General features: G+C 39.8%; 1 long non-coding RNA gene across 1 annotated transcript in view; it reads right to left on the minus strand.

The window, feature by feature from the left end:
* Positions 1-779: 779 nt before the first annotated feature.
* Positions 780-20,777, minus strand: part of LOC123289800 (uncharacterized) — an 84,205-nt gene continuing 64,207 nt past the window's right edge. Inside the window, exons 2-5 of the long non-coding RNA XR_006533991.2 lie at positions 18,125-18,191; positions 2,655-2,692; positions 1,641-1,746; positions 780-899 (exon numbers count right to left, since the gene is read on the minus strand). This is a non-coding gene — a long non-coding RNA (uncharacterized lncRNA). The remainder of the gene's footprint in view (positions 900-1,640; positions 1,747-2,654; positions 2,693-18,124; positions 18,192-20,777) is intronic.

Raw genomic sequence — 20,777 nt, forward strand, 5'->3', positions numbered from 1 at the left:
TTATCCCTTATCTTCTAATCTTTCTCCTTCCCATTCCCTGACCAACCAGACAAACCATTTTCCGTAGCCTGTGAGTTTATAAATATTCTTACTTCAGGCTACTTCTCCTTCCACACACAATGGATAAGAAGAGAACCACCCAAAATTCTACCCATTGGGAGGATTTCCCCTCATCTTTCAGGGCCACCTCTGAGGGGCAGTAATGCAGCAGTCTATTTTTGGTTATACCCACTCATCTTTGAATCAAGCTCAAGGCTTTTTTCTCCTCTGTTATCTAGTCTTAGGACTCCTGTCCCTGCAGCCCCCTTGTGAGCCAAGAAAGAAGCACCAGCGCAACAATGGTGAATGGCATGGGATTCATTAACGTACAACTTTTCTTTACAATAGACGGTGGTGTGACCCAACCCAGCTCATGATAGACAATTTGGGTTGCATGATCATTTGGTATCCCATAGTCTAGAGCCCTGTAGCACCCCAGGAGCTGTTTATTAAATGTTATATAATTCTCTATATGGCATGTGCATGGGTCTGCATTGTGATTCTTCTTTGGAGGTGTTAAAGACTGAATGTTTGTGTCCCACAAAATTCGTATGTTGAAGCCCTAACCCCCTAGTGGAGCTGTACTTGGACATGGGTCCTTTAAGGAAGTAATTAAGGCTAAATGAGGTTATAAGGTTAGAGCCCTGATCCAATAGGATTAATGTCCTAATAAGAAGAGACACAAGAGAGCTCGCTCGCTCTCTCTCTCTCTCTCTCTGTCTCTGTCTCTCTCTCTGCCCGTGCACTCAGGAAAGGCCATATGAGGACACAGTGAGAAGGCAGGCATCTGCAAGCCAGGAAGAGCTCTCACCAGAAACTGATCCTGCTGGACCTTGGTCTGGAACTTCTGGCCTTCAGATCTGTGAGAAAATAAATTTCTGTTTTTTTATGGCAGCCAAAGCACACTAATATAGGGAGCTTTCCACAAACTCCACACAGTATCTTTTCCAACCAGCAACAGCTCTCTTTTCAGAGTCTGCTTGGTCATATAGCCTAAGCAGCAAGGCCACATGTACCACAGCCGAGAACTAGTGCAGAGTGCTTTCCTGCTATGGGCCCTACTCAAAGATGGCAGCCTTTTATATCATTGAGAAAATATGTTGAATAAATGTTCTCAAATATGGAATATACTGCCTCCAGAACTTAAGAGGCCTAGCAGATGTTGTACTTACTTCTTGATGATAGGAGGTTTGAAATGCAAGAATTTGTTCTTTATTTATTTTGGACAGACATCCCAGCATGCCCCAGATGAATGGACTTCAGAAAACTTCACTATTGTGGCAAGTGTTGAATCTTCATTGGGTTTATCTTCCACCATCTAAAGCATATGTACTATCTACCAACACTTCCAGCATACTTGCCATTTTTCGTTCATCCAGTCTGATTAATGTGGTGTTATTGATATAGAGGATGAATGCTATATACTGTAGAATGTCCAGATGGTGCATGTCCCTTTGGACTATATTATGTTAGAAGGTGAGAGAGTTCATATAACCCTAGGACTATTATCATTCTAGTGAATGCAAACTGTTTCTGATCCCCCTTCCTGTTAGGAACGGAAAAGAACACAGACACCAGACTAATGCTCATGTACCATTTACCTGAGGCTGTGTTGATCTGTTCTAGCAAAGATACATCTGGCACAGCAGCTGCAATTGGGTTATTACTTGGTGGAGTTTGCAGTAGTTCACTTTAATCCTCCAGGATCTGTATAGTTTTTGAAGAGGCCAGACAAGACTGGTAAATACATATGGATATGATAGGGACCACTATATCCTTTAGGTCTTTAAGGGTGGCACTAATCTCTGTTCATTGCCTCCAGGATATGATATTGTTGTTGATTTACTCTCTTGGCTGGGGTTGAGGGCAATTTCAGAGGCTTCCACATGGCCTTCCTCAATATGATAATTCTTACCCCATAGGGCAAAGAACCAACATGGAAGTTCTACCAACTACCTATATACCCATTCCAATTACACATTCAGAGCCCAAGAAAGGGACCAGACTGGTCAGCCTGGTGGCATAGTGGTTAAGTTTGTGTGTTCCACTTCACCGTCCCAGGGTTCACAGGTTTGGATCCCAGGCATAGACATAGCACCACTTGTCAAGCCACGCTATGGCAGCAGCCCACATAAAACAGAGGAGGATTGGCACAGATGTTAGCTCAGCAATAATCTTCCTCAAGCAAAAAGAGGAAGATTGGCAACAGAGGTTAGCTCAGGGCCAATCTTCCTCAAAAAGAAAAAAAAGAAAGAGACCACAAAGTGGATCTGTGGACCCAGTGGACCCATTGGACCCATTGTGAGCCAGACCTGAGCCAGGCTTCCATTTATTACTAGCCTTCATAGACCCTACCCCCCTCCCACAACAGAGGACCCTAGGTCTCTAGGTATCAGTGTTAATCTGGACCCTGTCTCCAACAGTCCTCAAAATGTTTGAGTATTCCCCTTTTCCCAGTATATGGTTACCTAAGTAGATGGCCTTAGGTCCTTTGGGGAAGGACTGGGAGAAACATTACCATATACGTGTGAAATATGACATGAGTGGAACCATATTAAAATAGAGCTGGAGCAGCCATTTCAGAGGAATTGCCTTGCACATCTTGTTTTCTTTACCTTCCAAACTGGACCAAACCGCCAACATTCCAAGAAGTCTGTAAGGACAAGAATATCCTGTTTGTAAGGACTGATAAAATTGGACTTTGCTGATGACCAAATCGATAACCAATCAATGAAGGACAAGTCTAGCCTTTTACCTGATGACTGAATCTCTAGCCAATCTATGAAGTACAAACGTAGTCTTACCTCATCTAGCACCAATGAACTCTTCTTTAATACAACTTACCTCATCTTCTTCCCTTTTTTCCATAAAAACCCGAGCCCTCTCCTGTACTTGGGACACTATTTGGGTTTCTACTTGAATCTGTCCTCCCCAACCTACAATTCTTTTTTTTTTAATTTTAAAATTTTTTTAATTTTTCCTTCTTCTCCCCAAAGCACCCTGGTACATAGTTGTTTATTTTTAGTTGTGGGTCCTTATAGTTGTGGCATGTGGGACGCCACCTCAGCATGGCCTGATGAGTGGTGCCATGTCCATGCCCAGGATTTGAACCGGCGAAACCCGGGCCGCTGAAGCAGAGCGCGTGAACTTAACCACTGGGGCACAGGGCCGGCCCCCCAAATTGCAATTCTTTGACTCCAAAATAAATGCCTCTCTGCCTCTCATTTTGACTCTTTCCTTTTAGGTTAACACACATTTGCCACACTGTTGCAGGGTGCTTGTTCCTGAGGACCTAGCCTTTCCTTCAATTCATGGCTTCTAAGTCTGAAAACCGGCTCAGGTCCAAAACCTGAGCAAAGGATTGTTGGCTTTTTATTAAGACAGTTGCCCTCAGCTTCCTGATTATCCATCCTCCTGAGTCCTGAAGCTCCTTTAGGGTTTAGTCTCTTTCATTCTTAGCAAGCTTAGCACTTCCCTGGCCAGGTTAAGTTGGACTTGAAGTCAGGATCTGAGGAGGATCTATGTGGCTGTTTTTTAGGGGGTTGGTTTTTTTTCTTTTTTTTTACATTTTAATTATTTTATTGAGGTCATATTTACACATATAACACTGTATAAATTTCAGGCATACATTATTACATTTCAGCTTCTGTATAGACTGCATTGTGTACACCACCAACAGTCTAGTTTTTACCCATCACCATACATATGTGCCCCTTTACCCTTTTTGCCCTTCCCCTACTCCCTTCCTCTCTGGCAACCACTAATCTGTTCTCCTTATCTTTGTGCTTGTTTGTTTGTTTATCTCCCATGCAGGAGTGAAGTCATACAGTATTTGTCTTTCTCCATCTGACTTATCTCACTTAGCATAATACCCTCAAACGTTGCCTTCAGGTAAAGGGGGGGCAGTCTCTAACAGAAAGAAAAAGCTACTTTGCAAGCCTTGAAGGTTCAGGGAGAGCTAGCTGCCTTGACCCAGATGTTCCCATCTCAAGTTTGAGGGTCTTATTCTTTTCCCAATGTGGGAAAATTTGGCATAGTAAAATTTGTCATGTGACCTTGGCATGGCAAATTTGCTGGGGCTGAAAATTTAACGTTTTCTGTAAACGTACTACTCTTAAAATTAAATCCTGATTGTAGTTCTCAGCATTTTCTGCCCTCAAGCTGTAGGAGATGAGTTTTTTTATTTGCTGCTAAGGAGCCCTCCCCCTACTGCCCCTGACTTTCACAATTCTTCTTCAGTTGGTAATAAATCATGGTCTTTCTCCTATGCGTTAATAACACTCGGCAAGAGCCATCCAATTCCATTGTTCCTATAATTAATACTTTCACCTCTCAAAGATCTGAGATGTTGCACCAGCCTGTTCATTCTTTTCCATCCCAGCTCATCACCAGTGAAAGCATAAATAATTGAATGGTTACTTCATGATAAGGATTATCCACCATTGCCAGCCAGCTGCAGTATTAGATTCAGCTTCCTCCGAGCACTTTTAGTACCAAATCGCTTAGGTCAGTTTCCCTAGGAAATAGATTCTGAAGGAGATTTGAGCGCAGAAAGTTTATTGAGGAGGGTATTTGGCATGGGCACCTGTGAGGGAGTGAAGGAAATAGGTGTGGACAGAGAGGAGTTGAACTTCAGTGCAGTCACACAACAAAGGATTCAGTTGTCACACTGGGAATCTCCAGAACTGAGATGGCCCTTCTTCACAGCAATGAGATTGAGCATTCATTCCCCTGCCTGACCAGTCATTATATGTAGGCTGCCTCCCGGAAGGTGGTGTGATCTGGTGTGAGACAATTCTTTGGTTGAGGGCAATACCCAGAGAGGGACTTAGCTTAGTGCTCTTAGCCTCCAACTTTCCCAGTTACTGGGAGAATTAGTGGCTTGGTTCTGAAGGAGAGATCTGGGTAGTAAACCATACTATCTACTATGTAGTATAAACACACTACACACTCACACAATTTTTTTTAAATGAGACCTAGGATAAGGTCAAGAAACAGTGCTTCCTTTGCTAGATAGTTCTAAGAAAAATAAGGCACCCTCCCCCCTTTCAAAATGCTGAAGACTGCTCTACCACAAGGAAAGTACACAAATGATCTCAATCAAGGACAAGGTCAAGAATTTAAATACTCTTGCCACAATGAAACCAAAATATAATGTCTAACATAGATAAATGTCAGTTCAAAATATTTAATTGCACAAACATAGACTGGAGGAGACCTGATATGATAACATTTCATGCAGAAAATATCCAGGGGGGTTAGTTGTTTCCAAGTTTAATATGTGTCAAGAGTATAAAAGCAACTACCAAGAAAGCAAATGCATTTGTCTCTATTAACATAGCCAGCAGATGTTCTGGTTCTGCCATATATCCCGTAATGGACAACCACATCCGGAGAGATACTCAGTTCTTGGCCTCACATTTTAAAAGGCACAATTCAAAACCAGACTGAGTCCTAAGAACAGCAATCAGAGGTCTGAAAATAATGCCCTATGGAGAAAAGTTGAAGAGTTTGGGGGTGTTTACTCTAGAAAGGAGAGGCCTTCAAGAGGAAAAAAGGAGTTGATTGAATATATTAGGTCTGTGTTTCTCCAGAACGAAGGACTAGGATTTGTGGGTAGAAATTATAGAGAATAGATTTCAACCCAATATAATGAAAAATTTTCAAACAATTAGAAGCAATGGAGCCAGAAGTGATGGCCCAGCCCTGAAAGTGTCCAAACTAAGTTTTCCCTCAGGTATGCTAGGGGTCCCCCCAAAATACATACTTTAAAATCTTATTTTTCTTGGGGCCGGCCTGGTAGCTCAGCGGCTAAGTGCAAACGTTCCACTTTGGTGGCCCGGGTTCGCCAGTTCGGATCCCAGGTGCGCACCTACACACTGCTTGGCAAGCCATGCTGTGGTAGGCATCCCACATATAGAGTAGAAGAAGACAGGCACAGATGTTAGCTCAGGGCCAGTCTTCCTCAGCAAAAAGAGGAGGATTGGTGGCAGATGTTAGCTCAGGGCTAATCTTCCTCAAAAAAATGAAAATCTTATTTTTCTAAGAACTAAGACCATCCTAGGCCAGGGAAGGGTAAATTTCAAAAAAGAGACTACTCTCTTTACTCCTCCCTGAACATCTGTATTATATATAAATCTCTTCCAAGCTCAGCAATAGGGCAGGAAACCTGCTTCTGTTATTCCACCATGCCAGGAAAACAGAAGCATGGATAAATAACATCTGAAAGATGAAATGGCAAATAGTTCATTAACAAACCAACACAACTCAGATATTTCTTATCTCATATCTAGATATGTCCATTTATACTCTTTCTCAAGAACTACCCAATAAAGTGAATCGTCTGTACGACGTCAAGTAAATTGTGACCTCCTTGGGGCCCAGTTTCCACATCTGAGAATAAATAGAGTTGGGGCTACATAATCCCTCAGTCTCTTTCAGCCCTAACAGTCTCATGGCCATGAAAAGGAGACATTGTTTATATAAGATTGCCTTAAAAGTCATTAGTTATCCAGGAGAAGCACATTTTGGGGGGCTACACAAAAGTAGTTGTAGAAGATTTGTTTACTGTTGAAATTTATGACTTAGTAAAATGCCTGGAAGAAAGCAAAACATAACTCCCAGGAAGAAAAATCTCTGGAATAGTCAGAGATGTTTGTTTGGTTTGGTTTTTTAGTTGTTTTTACTGTTTCCTGTGCGTTTACAGAAAAGTTTCAAAAATCAACCACTCCATGTTAGGTATACATGACTAGGAGTAAGTCAGCTGATTTTAGAAATTCTATGGTTAAAAAAAATATCCTCCTAAAAATGATGCTTTTCTAAAAAAGGAGGATATTGAGAATTTTTTTTTAGTAGAAAACATTCTAGAATGCTATTAAAAGTAGGAACAGAATGGACTGGAGATTTTTTTAAGGACAGGGATGTCATGTTACACATGTGCTTCAGAGGATTTGTGTAATATTTTAAGCTCATCATCTTGTATTTGAATCAAAGATCAACAAAAGAATTACAATATATATTACTATATGATGTTATTAAAATTATTTAAAATATAATCAAGATAGTATTAAATAACTGCATCAGAATCCAAAAAGGGAAAAAAATGTGATTTTTATTTTATTACTTATTTTGCCATCTAGGAGCAGCACTACAGTTTTGTAGAGTGAAGAACTGACTAGAAGGAATACTTTGGATTGTAACAAAGGCACATGCTTCCTTAAACATTTACCTCAAACCTAACACAGACCTGAAATACTTATATTCGTCATTACTTTGGGTTCCGGTACTCTGGGTCATTGCTAAAATACAATATACTCTCTGGAGGAACAACGCAATCTAGTAACATTTATTTTGGATTAATTCAACAAATTAACTAGTCACCTAAAATGCTAGCCACAAGCAGCTATAAATCAGCTGCTAAAATGCTAATGTAATCTTAATCTATATTAATAGAAGTGTAATTTCCTAAGTAAGAAAATAAAACCAAGGGTAGGAAAATGTCAATGTAATTTGGGGGAGAGGTGGTAGTAAAGAAGGTGAAAGAAGGAAGGGCCCGAGGGTAGAGATGTCCCGATGGGAGGACCTAGCAAAGGAGCAGCAAAATGGGAGAAAGTGGGAATTCTGAAAGTAGCACTGAGATTCCAGGCCTTGGGGGCTGAGGTAAAAGATGCCTGACTTGAAGAACAATTCTTAATGACTTCAAGGATGGGTCAGGCACCCAAATTTAAACAAAGAATTATCTAATGTTTGCTTAATGAGTTGCTTTGCCATTTTCAAAGTACTTTCATATTCATGATAGTCTTAATCCGTCCACCCTCTGAGATGGCTTCTATCTATTATCCTCATTTTAAAAATGGAAACTAAGGTGAGATGAAATGATTCACACCAGGCGTCTGCCTTTAATTTCACACGCTCATCACATACCACAGTGCAGCTTCAAGATGGTTTCTAGTTCATTTCACTGACTTGGTAGATATTAGAAGGAAAATGAACTAGTTACATATAAATAATACTGAAATGTACCACACTTTATATATTTCAAAGTGCTTTCACATACAATCTATTGTTGGCTCTTCAGGAACTATTATCTCCATTTTATAGATGAAGGAAATTATGACATAGAATAACTCAAAATTCCACAGGAAATCATTAATGAAGAATTAAAAGCAAAGTCTACCAAGCCTGGCTTTTCCTATGCCACCACACTGGGTCTCTTTCCTGGTGCATGGTTTTTGCAAGGCTGATCTCAGGACTAGGCCATGACGAATGAGACTTCTAGAAAAGAAGACTGGAAGGAGAAGGGAAAAGCTCCCAGGACACAGAGGCAGAGTTACATTAAACTGGCTTGAAAACACCTACAAGTTAAAATATTAACAACAACAACAATAATAAGTGTTTTGGAAAAGAAAAAACAAGGTCTCTGCTAGAGACGACACGCCTCTCCTGTAACAGCTGCCCAACCACCAAGAAATGCAATATCAAAGATCCACACATATTAAGGTATAAACCACAACAACTGAATAGGTAGGAGGTATTAGGATTCCCATTTGAGCTGCCTAAACAATTGTGTCTAGCTTTTCTAAAGCTGCGTTGTGGCTTGGGGAAGGCATCTTATATCATAGATGGGAGAAATATCTTTACCAACTAAGCTCATCACAGGTACGTGGGAGGCAATCAGAAGGCATTTTACTTTTATAGGGCAGTGGGTAAATATTCCCATAAAACTGAGTAACATTTGAATGAGATTTTATTGATTACAGCTGACTTATTTCCTCTTTTGAGCTTCCTGTGCTGCCCTTTTTGACGTTTGGCAACAGATGAAAATGTATTTGTGAAAAGTCATAAGTGATACTAATATTTTGCTGATACTCATCTTCAAGAAGAAGACTGCTTATGTCATGCTGCAGTTGGTTTACAGATTTTTAAAACTGCAATAAAGATCTGAGAAATAATTAGCTCAGCAATTCCTGACCTCAATTTAGTAATGCAGTCCTTCTACCCATCTGCACCAGGATATTTGCAATTATCCCAAAGTCTATCACAGAATTTTTCCAAAAATCTCAAAATATACCAAAGGAAAAAAAAAATCACAAAACTTTTAGGAGATAAGGTGGCAAAAGAGTGTCACAAAATCAAATTATAGGTAATACAAGTCTAAAAAAATCTGTAGATCATTGAATTAGACCAGTGGCTCTCAATCTTGCCTGAACAGTAGAACCCCCTGGGAGTTTTGTTAAATCCTAATGTCCAGGCTGCACATCAGACCAATTACATCAGAATCTCTGGGAGTAGAACCCCGGAGTGAATATTTTTTCAGGCTCCTCAGGAGATTTCAAGGCACAGCTAAGACTGAGAACCACTAGAATAGACTTGTTAAAAGACTAAATCCTTAAGATGTTGATGTCTTCTCTTAGGCTTAAGGAAAAAAAGCTATGAGAAATGAAATGAGAGCTGGTTGAATCACTTCCTAACTGTATGACTAAGGCAAGGTCTTCAATTTTCTGAGGCTCCAAACTTCCTCAGAGGGCTGCCACGAAGAAACTAAATGAGGGACCATGTAGAATGCACCTAGCCCACCACTTGGCATATAAAAGCACCAAGTACATCTCCCTTCTCTCCCCTTCTCTCCCCAAGTGTTTTAGGTAAGTACTACTTCTGACCAAATGAATCAGAGTAATAGATCTAATCACAGGGCACACCTGTTCCCAAAGAATTTTTAGGCAAATACAACTACAGCCATTCTTCCACCAATAATGGAACAGAAATGTGCGCACAGAGTCTTCAATTTACTAGTGACTCTCAAACCAAAATCTCATCTAAAAATTAGTTGTTTGAAGGAAAAATGAGATACTATTTTTTGCCAGTTGGCTAAGCCAAGAGATTGATAATCACCGTTGTTGGCAAGGATGTGGGAAAACAAGGTTGTGGAAATGTAAATTAGCACAACCTTTTTTGTAGAGTAACTTGGCAGTATTTATCAAAAATTTAAATGTCCATACTCTTCCATTCAACTAGTCTATTTCTGGGCACTTATCCTAAAGACATGCCTCCTCAAAGAGATAATGTTATGTTTTTGTTTTCATCTTTTTCATGGCACTTATGACTTTCTGAAATTCTTTGTCTGTTTGCAGTCCATCTTCAATAAATACTAGAAGGTAAACTCCTGTGGGAAAAGTCTCTATGGTCTTGCTCACCAGGTGAGAAGGGCTGGGCTTGCCAAGAGGGCCCACATTATGGTCATATTTGCTGCCCACAATGTCATGCTGCTTGAAATGTATATTTCTTTGGTTTCTAACGCACTATCTCCATCAATCAATTCATGGCTCTCTTTATTTTACTTATTTTATTTTAAATAATATATAAACACCCATGAATACATCATCTAACCCAAACAACGTTATTAACAATAACTTACATCTATTTATACGCTCTTTCCATGCCACTCTCTGTGTGCCCTCCACCCTCACCACTCAGGGGTAACCACTATCCTGAACTTTGTGTTTATTATTTCTTTGCCTAATTCTGAATGTTACAATAATGGTATTGTACTATATATAGTTTTCTGGGATTTTCCTTTTTTACTCAAAAGAAATGACTCTGTGACAGATTCATCTGGGTATTGTGTATATCTGTACTTTCATTCATTGCAAATAAATATTCCACTGTGAGAAGTAACTATAATGTATTTATCCATTCTCCCATAGTTGACATTTTTGTGTTTCCATTTTGGGGTTATTAAGAACAGTGGTACTATGAACAGTCTTCCTGACATTTTTATAGCACCTGGTAAACTTCTTGCAGGAAATCCTGCTGCCATTACACTAACCCCATCACCCACAAGAGTCATGGATGGACTCCCCTGAAAGGCTTAATTTATCTCCCACTCCCTCCCCAAAGCAGACCAGTTCAAGGCACCCTAGGAAGAGAACCCATCAAAGGGGAAGCATTCCTTTAAAAAGGCAGCACTTGGCAGCAAACATTTATTGGCACAAGTGGTCCCTGCCAGAACTATCCTGTTACCTCCAACCCCAGACTGGCTGCTTACTTTGCCCACCTCCTGCCAGAATTTTTAAAATATTTTTATTTGAAAGACAAATTCCTGAAAAGTTTGATTTCAATACTTTATTCCTATCATTTAAAAAAAACTACAAAAAGGGGTCAGCCCAGTAGGGTACTGGTTAAGTTTGTATGCTTCACTTTGGCAGCCCAGGGTTCACTAGTCCGGAACCCGGGTGCAGACCTACACACCACTTATCAAGCGATGCTGTGGCAGGCGTCCCACATATAAAATAGAGGAAGATGGGCACAGACGTTAGCTCAGGGCCAATCCTTCTCAGCAAAAAAGAGGATAGGTAGCAGATGTTAGCTCAGAGCCAATCTTCCTAAAAAAAAAAACTGCAAAGAATTTTAGTTACTGATATTAACTCCTACTGATATTCCTATTTAGCACTAACACTTGACATCTAACACCACAAAATGCAAAGAGGGGCTCCTTGATTGGCACACTCATACACAAAATAGCTTGAATGAAAAATCCAGTATAAAAACCACTTATAACCCATTTTATTTCCTCTCACTAAGATAAGACATAAAAGATTAAGGGCAATTTAAGAAAAGAAGAAAGAGTAACCCAAGCATTGTCTTGTAATGATTTTTTAACTTAATTTACAACAGGGCCTAAGTTGTTTGTAATGCCTCTGTAAATACTGCTTTTGTCTCACAAGTATTTTAACATCGTTTCTGTGTTTCCATTGTCCAAAGAGCTCAAATTACATAAACCATTTCTTTTTAATTACGGTTTTTAAAGCTGCTGTCTCCTCCTAGGAAAGAGAAACCAACAGAGACCACCAATCAGGGACCAACTAAAAACAGCCTTGCAGATAACCACGTGCCCCACCCCAGTGCCTTTCTGTTCAGATTACAGGTGTTAGGGGAGGAGGAAGAGAGGCCACTTTGCTAAAACCATGGCCTCAAATTCCTAAACACACACTTACCAGTCCTGCTATCCACCATGGCCTAAATCCTCGGATCCAGGAGTGCCCTTTGACTCTCTTCTCCCAGTCAGCCCCTGCCCTTCCATCTCTCCTCAGTCCTTTGGCTTCTATCAGCCCCTTCCTCAGTCCTGGCACTCCAACAGGGAACACTGGTGGAGGGTACCCAGCCAGCGAACTACTTTCAACACCAGCGGGGACTGGAACACGGCCCAAAAAGCCCTTCCAGAGTCCACTTGTGAGCAACTGCTCCTGGCCCCAAAACAGCTTAATAAAACCAAGTCTGCTCTTCCTAACCCTCATGCTCAGTGGCCACTGCCATTCTCTCCACAGGCGTCTTCACGAAGACTATTGAGATCAGCACTGTGAACTTCCTTAACATCTTGCACTTCCCCAACCTACGCTTTTATCTATTTTTATCTGTACCCATGGATGCCAGCTTTCCTCTCATTCCAGAGGAAGTGACCTCCCTTTTCTGGTTTCTGGCTAATTCCTTCACCTGTGCCGGCAAATTCCACCCCCTCCCACATAGTTGAGAATCACCCTTATTCTTTCTCTCTCTAGTTTGGCTACTTCCCTGCATACCCAAGGGTTCATTTCTTAAAACTAACAAACAAAACTCTATCATCCCCAATTTTTTCTTTCTCCTCACAGAAAGAACAGAGGTCACTTCTACCCCATGTCTACTTCTTACCTCTTGCCCACTCTTCCACAGACTGCAATCTGGATTCCAGCCCTACCACTCCACTCAAGGTCTCTGGCAAAACTGTGACACCACTCTTACCCCCCACTCCCAGGTGCTGAATCCAACACATTTTTATTTCCAGTGCAAACCTTAGCTGACATCTCTGTGGCAGTTGACAATATTAACCACTCCCTTCCTTTTGAAATTTTCTTCTCTCTTGGCTTTTAACCCCTGCTTCTCCTCTTGACGTATATGACCATTTTCTTTTCTCATCCTCCTTTTTTGCTTCCTGTTCTGTTGTCATCCTCTTAAAATGCTCATGCCTCCTATGGCTCTAACCCTGGCCCTCTACTCATTCCTCTGAACACATTTTCCTTAGAAAGTACCACCTCCCCAATGTCTATCCTGGAACCTCAACTCTCCCATAGAGTTGTAGACCCCTAGAGCCAACTGCCTTCAGGGCATCTCATGTGTAACAGGTCCCACACTGAGTTCATAATTCCCCTCATTCACAAAGCTCCCCTTCAAACCAATACCCCTGACCTTCTTCCTGTTTTCTCTTTCTAAGTGAATGGAATCACCATCTGCCTAATCCTGCTCAAGTGGGATCCCTGGGAAGTATGGCAGCTCCCCTACATTCATTCATTCAGTCCCTGAGGCTTGTAAAATCTACTCCTTAATATTACTACCATCTACTCTCCCCTCTCCATTCCCATGCTTCTGCCTTAATTTAGAATTTTTTCATTGTTAAAATTAATAAAAAGTAGGCTTACTGAGAGTACTATATGTGGGGAACTTACACATAATTCTCACAATGGAGAATAATGTATTGAGGTATTGTTACTCATATTTTTACAGATGAAAAAACTGAGACCCAAAGAGGAAAAATAGCTGCCCAAGCTCACACAGTCCAGAAACGGCAGAGCTAGGGTCCATTCAAATTTAAGTCTTCCCGGCTCCAAAGGTCAAATCCTCCCCTCCATTTTAGCATCCTCTTGTTGTAATAGCTTCCAAAATGGTCTCCCTGGATCTTGTCTCATATTCTGAGTCTAACCAATCTACATGGTAGACAAAATGAGCTTTCCTTTTTAAAAAATAATTTTTATTGTGAAAATAACACGTACAGAAAAAGTGCATAATAAGAACACCTTAAATTATTATAAAGTCATCTTTCTAAAATGTAAATCTAATCTTGTTCTTGACATTTTCTTAACCTTTTCAAAGTCTCCCCATTGCCCTTCGGGTCAAGTCAAACCTTAGCAAAGTGCAAAGGGTCCACCAGGATGTCACCTCAGCCTGATGCTCCTTCAGCCTGATCTCACACCAGGTCAGATGGCTCTCCCTATGCTCCAGACTCACAGGCTGCATCTCTATGCTCTGGGCTTTGATCTTACCTGGCTCCCAACTGAGAACATGGTATATATTCTTCTCCAGCCCTTGCTTCACCCCCTCCATTGGATACTTACTTTGCTCTTCAAGAACTATGTCTTATTGCTCTTGTCAGAAGATGCTGCATCTAAAGGGTAAAAGGATTCTTGGCAACATTGCATGGCCAAAGCAGCACAGTTTGTGAAAGGCTTCCCTGTTCTCATGGAGAATCAGAAATGGTGAAGCTCCAACATACTTAGAACGTGTCTACTTTGTCCAAAAAAAAAAAAAAAAAGTAGAGATTTGAGGCAATCATTTTTGGTTATTTATGGTGAGTTGGAGAACAGACTCTACTTTGACTAAAGATTATACCTCAGTAATTTGTACCCACAGCTCCTCACCACCCCAAAACTCAGGTCAAAGCAGCTGGTAATGTTGATTATTATTGACATCATTTTATGTAACTCATCCAGCTGTGTGAACTAGAAACATCAGACACATCCTTGACATTTCGCTTCCTGCCCTCTCAACCTATCACGATGTCCTATTTTGCTTCCTAAATTATCTCTTGAAACCACCCAGTTATCATCATCTCCAGCATCACTCTCCTCATCCAAGTTATCATTGTCTCTCAACTGGACTACTGTGATAGCCTCTTAATTGGTCCACAGAATCCACTCTGGCCTCTTCTCATCCATTCTCCATATTGGAGCTGGTTATCTTTGCAAAACATGAATATGATCACATCTTCGACCCATCCCCATCCCCACATGGCTAAAACTTTTAAATATCTTTTCTTTCCTTTTACAACTAAGTCAACATTCTGTAACATTCCCAGCACCTAGAACAAGATTTGGCACACAGAAGGCACTCAATAAATTTTGATTAAATGAATAAATGAATATGAACTTCATCCTTACTCCTCTTTTCTTTAACCAAGAATTCCAGCCCTCTTGACTTTCTTTCATTTCTGTTCCCTCTTATTGCTTTTCCCTCTATTTTATGCCCTTTTCCTTTCCTCCTTCACCAAGTTAATTCCTACCTTCTTCCTTTGGATCTGAATTTAATTTTCATGTCTCCAGAGCAGTCTTCCCTAACCAACCTGACTAGTCCAAAGTCCTCCTTACAGGCTCTCATTACACCATGAGACTCTTCTCCACAATGCTTGTCACATTTGCAGTTTTATATGTGCTTGTGTGACTACTTAACTGATGTCCACTGTCTTGCTATTCTGTAGCACTATGAAGGCAAGACTGTGTCTGTTTTCCCTCATCTACTTGGCACAGTGTTTTGACATTCAGGAGACATTCAATAAATAGCGAACAGATGAATGAATGCATTATAAATTAATGTACAGAGTGCCCATCCCTCTTACAATTCCATTTTAACGTAGACCTGAAACCTAGAAGCTCATTTGAGAGTCAAATCACAAACGATACTTCTCCTTCCACTCTTCTTTTTTCTTTGAAAGTCTTTAATGAAGTCTAAGATACAACTTCTGAACTCCCAGTATACAATGCTTTTAAGTATTATTTCATCTGAATTGTTACAGGACGATTGTCCTTTTTTACAAGACACTTTTCTCGGTCTTGAGAACCCAAAAATAAAGTAGGCAGAATTCACAATAATTAGCCTAAATAAAATCAAAACCTCTCTAACCTAAATCAGGATCTCTCTTACTATGAATGAATTGTAGACTTTTCTTTTTTTCTGGGCAAAAAAAATAGCCCAGTTAATTTTAAACACAAATAATAAGTATTTGTATTGATACTTCTTCTTAGGGTTTATCGGTGTGCATGCAGGATGTTTGTTTTGAAGAAATCGCAATGATTTAAGCATCAACGGATGTAGTTTGTCAACATGCCAGACATTCCTAGGAAAAATTAAACCATTAGGTTATACAGTTTTTAAAAGATTGATATATATATATAGATAGATGTTTTTAGGGACCATGTCTTAATACTATTTTGGTAAGATGTTTTGTCAAAAGGAAAAGAGGTGTCTCGTCATATTGCAGGCCAGAGGCAGTGCTGTCTGTTGTAGATACTGCTGCCCTCATGGGAATGAATCATCAGAAATGGAGAAGTCCTAATCCACTAAGGGCATATCTCTTTTCCTTGAAGTAGAGATTTGATGCAATCGTTTTAAATACTTAGATGATTTATGGTGGGATGGAGATAGAGTATAGAGTCCTCTTTGGTTAAAGACTACACCAGAGTTGTTGCTAACCCTACCTCACAACTCAGGTGTAGAACTGAGTTAATAATACTCAGTTCACAACACTAGCTTATTAGGTGGCGCTAGGTCCCTCCTTGTTGTCTTTATTTCTTTTACTCAATATCCCTTCACCCATTCCCCTCTTTATGGTAAGCACTTGCTCATATTTACTATGTATATCATTGTATATGTATATATCCTTATAAAGTACAAACACTGGCCTACAAGGCCATACATGATATGGTGCCCGCTAACTCTAACTTCATCTCTTCCTACTCTCCCCCATCTCATTTTCTTTAGCCGCGCTGGCCTCCTAGCTATTTCTTGAACTTACTAAGTACTTCAGGTTCTTTGCCCTTGCTGTTTCTTCCACCTAAAATGCTTATTACTCAGATATCCACATGGCTCACTCATTTCCTTCATGGCTTTGTTCAAATATCGCTTTATTTTAAAAAAGGAGGAGGGAAGGAAACTTCCCTAATCACCCTATTTAAAACAGTAATCTTCCTTAACACTGTATGTCTCTATATTGTGGTTTTCCTCAGTTATAATTGTTGCCACCTGAGATATTTTTTGTACCTATCTTTGTTTTTTGTCTGTCTCCCCTCACTACAATGAGAGGCAATAGGACATCATGGTTGAAAGCCAGACCCTAGAGTTAGAGTTACAAGGCTTGAATTCTCACTCTACCACTTACTACATGAGCTTCAGCAGGTAGCCCTGTGCCTCAAGTTCCTCAGCTCTAAAATAGGGATGATGATAGCATCTACCTCATATGGTTACAATTCTATCTGGCACACAAGCCACACTAAGTATTACCTGCTGTCATTATTACATTTACTTTTGTCATTAGAATTAAGCTTGATGAAGGCAGGGACTGAGTTTCCTTTGTATTTCCAGTGCCTAGACAGTGCCTGGCAAAAGGTACTGAATATTAATTAAATGAATACTATTTCCCATGTGCATGGTTTTTTGTGGGTTTTTTGCTGAGGGAGATTGTCCCTGAGCTAACATCTGTGCCAATCCTCTCCTATTTTGTATGTGGGTCACTGCTACAGCACAGCTGCCAATGAGTGGTGTAGGTCCACATCCGGGATCCCAACCTGGGCTGCCAATGCTGAACACGCCAAATTTAACCACTATGCCACATGGCAAGCCTCTGCATGATTTTTTAAAGAAAAAAATTTAAATTTAACATACATATAAAAAATGCACAGGTCATAACTGTACAGCTCTATGAATTTTCACAAATAAACAAACCCATGCAACCACCATCCAGCCCACCAGAAGCTAACACCCATCAGCTATTAGGATTTACACACCTAACAGCAGTGTGTGAAAGTTCCCATGTTCATGCGTTTTTAAGTGACATGAATATTATAGAAGAGATTTTTTTCTTTTACTGTTTTCACTGAGTACTATGCTTTGAAGATCCACATATGTTGCTGTGCACTTATTCCCTCTAACTATTGCATAATATTTGGTGAATATGCTTTCATCAACTTAATTCTTTTTCTGATTTTTTGGATTGGTGCTTATCAGTCTAGCAGGGCTTTTGTTTGTCTACCCAGCACCCATTCCCCTCTTCTTCCATCCATACAAGTACCTGTGCTCATCCACATGGCCAAGTGCTCCAGCCCCAGTCCGCAGAGGTGACTCTTAGGTCATCTAAACCAATCATAGTACTTTTATTTCCCTTACGACCCAGTTCTGACCAATGAGACTTGACGGGAAGTCTCTGCAGTATGGGACAGTGGGGAAGTCGCTTCTGAAAAGGTTGCTTAGCTCTTCTATGGAGATACAAGGAGAGGTCCTCTTTTCTTACCTCTGGGCGTTGGTGTGAGTTTGTGATAGCTGGAATTGCTGCAGTCATCTTGTGACCATGAAGGGAGCTAGAAAAAAGACAGAAAACTCTGGGTCCATCATGACAGCACTAAGCAACAAGCCACCCTACCTCCATGCTTGTTAGATGAGAAAATAATTTTATTTGGATTTTCTTACTTGTAACCAAAAGGATCCCATTACAATAATTAAAACATTAGCATTGGCTTGTTTCTTAAAAGCTATTCTATATTTAAAATGGATTCATATAACAATATTTCTCAGTCCCCTTATTTTTTTTTAAATAATTTGAATTTGATGCCCTTTATTGACTATGAGGTTAATTTTATGACACTGAGATCATCTAACAAATAGGTATCTCTTTCAACTTACTGCTCAGCATGGTGCAATTTGTTCATTTAGAATTTTAGAAGAACATAGTTGACTTTGAACAAATATGATCTGCTAACTAAAGGACAGCAGAATACATTTTGAGTTAGTGTTTTATTCTTGTATCTTAGAAAAAGTATGTAGCCCAAATTTTCAAATATACTAGCAATCACTTCTCCTATAATAAACATATTTTATAAATTTTTAGAGCAACTTTGTTTTATTAATTTTAATTTTTGGATAGGTGATACATACATTGATACAAGATACACTGTCACTTACATGAATTCTTGATTTATTTCACCAGTCTTTTAAAATTTCAGCATTCTATCTTCACACAATATAAAATAATATAATTACACTTGATGGAACATCTATTCTGTGTTAGGCACTGAAACTGGGCCTTTGAAAGTATTATTAATTTTACTCCATGAGGTACTTTTATTCTAATTTTTAGGAGGATGAAATGAGGCTCAGAGAGGTTAAGCAACTTGTAGGCTACACAGCAAGTGAGGAGCAGGGCTGGAATTTGAACCCAGACCTATCAGATTATAAAACACACACCTTTAGCCACTTACCATATGACTCCTCTAATCTTTTACTGTAATAACTACATGTATATTTAAGGCCAGATGGGAGGTTCCATAACAAGCGTTTAGCCCTTTAAAGTAAGCTGAAATAATAAGAATAAGTAATGTCTAACATTTATTGGGCACATCCTGTGTGCTATGCAATACTTTTAAATGTTTTAAGCATATTAACTAATTTACTCTTTGCAAGTTTATCTTCAGATAAATATTGAATTATCTGGAAATAAACATAGCAGCTTCAAAAAAAAGCAGCAGTCTAAAAATGAATTCATATTCTGATCATATTTAACATAGAAATAAACTAGAGGACAATTCATTGTTTCATTGTATCATTTGGGAACTTTTTCCATTGTAAGAGACCTAAAAAATCTCAAATCAAACTGCCTTAAGCCAAAAAGAGACTACTGGCTTGCATAATTGAGAATCTCCAGCAGCAGAGATTCCCCCAGCAGGGATGGATTCCAGGTTCCCTCATGTTCCACAGCTTGTTTTTTCCATCTTTTGGCTCTAACCCCACCAGCTACCCCCATTTTGTAGACTTCTTTCTCAGATTCCAGTTGGTTATTCCCAGCACCTCCAAGTTCTCCCCTCCTGATGGCAAGATAAGAGGCAGAGCTCCCACCTCATATATACCCAAGTTCAAGGGCAGAAGGACTTTTTTAACAGTCCTAGAATTACTCTAATTGCCCTGGCTTAAGTCACTGCCCACTCCTGAAACAATCCTGTGGCAAAGGAGATGCAATTCCCTGATTCTGATAAGGGAGATGAAACTAACTGGTTGCCTTATGCCCAAGTCACTGGCTCTACCTCTGGAACCAGAGGGTGAGCCATTTGAACTGAGAATAGGGGTAGAGATATGAGCACTCAGAAGAAAATCAGTGGAACGGATGCTATTGTAGATGGTCCCCCCACGGACCACACCTCCTGCCATTCACATCTTTTGTAGTCCCCTCCCCTCAAATCTGGGTCCTATGACTAGCTTTTTTTTTTTTAATAGAACTTATTTTAAAGAAGAGTTTTAGATTTATAGAAAAAATGAGACCATTATACAGAGTTCTTATATGCCCTCCCACCCAATTTCTCTTATTATTAACATCATACATTATGTGGTACATTTGTTAAAATTAGTGAATATATATTAGTACACTACTATTAAATAAAGTCCATAGTAATTTATTTAGATTTTCTTAGTTTCTGCCTAATTTCTTTCTCTGCTTCATGATCTTACCCAGAATCCCACATTACATTTACTAGTTATTGTCTCCTTAGGTTCATCTTGGTTATGACAGTTTCTCAGAATTTCCTTTTTGATGACCTTGCCAGTTTTGAGGAGCAATGATCAAGTATTTTATAGGATGCCCTTCTATTGGAACTTGTCTGATGTTTTTCTTGTGATTAGACTGGGGTTTTTGGAAGGAAGACCACAGAAGTAGAGAGTCATTTTCATCCCATCAAATCAAGGATATATACTGTCAACATGATTTATTGCTGTTGATACTGACCTTGATCTCTTATGGCTGAGATATTCCTTACCTCCCTTCCATACAGGGCTCTTTAGAAGGAAGTCATCATGAGCAAACTACATGTAAGGAGTAGGGGTTTATGCTTCTCCTCCCTGAGGGTGAATTGCCATTTTAAGCCACTAAATTTTGGGGTGCTTTGTGATGTAGCAAAAGA

This window comes from Equus asinus, chromosome 9, assembly GCF_041296235.1.
Source record: "Equus asinus isolate D_3611 breed Donkey chromosome 9, EquAss-T2T_v2, whole genome shotgun sequence".
Lineage (NCBI taxonomy): Eukaryota > Metazoa > Chordata > Mammalia > Perissodactyla > Equidae > Equus > Equus asinus.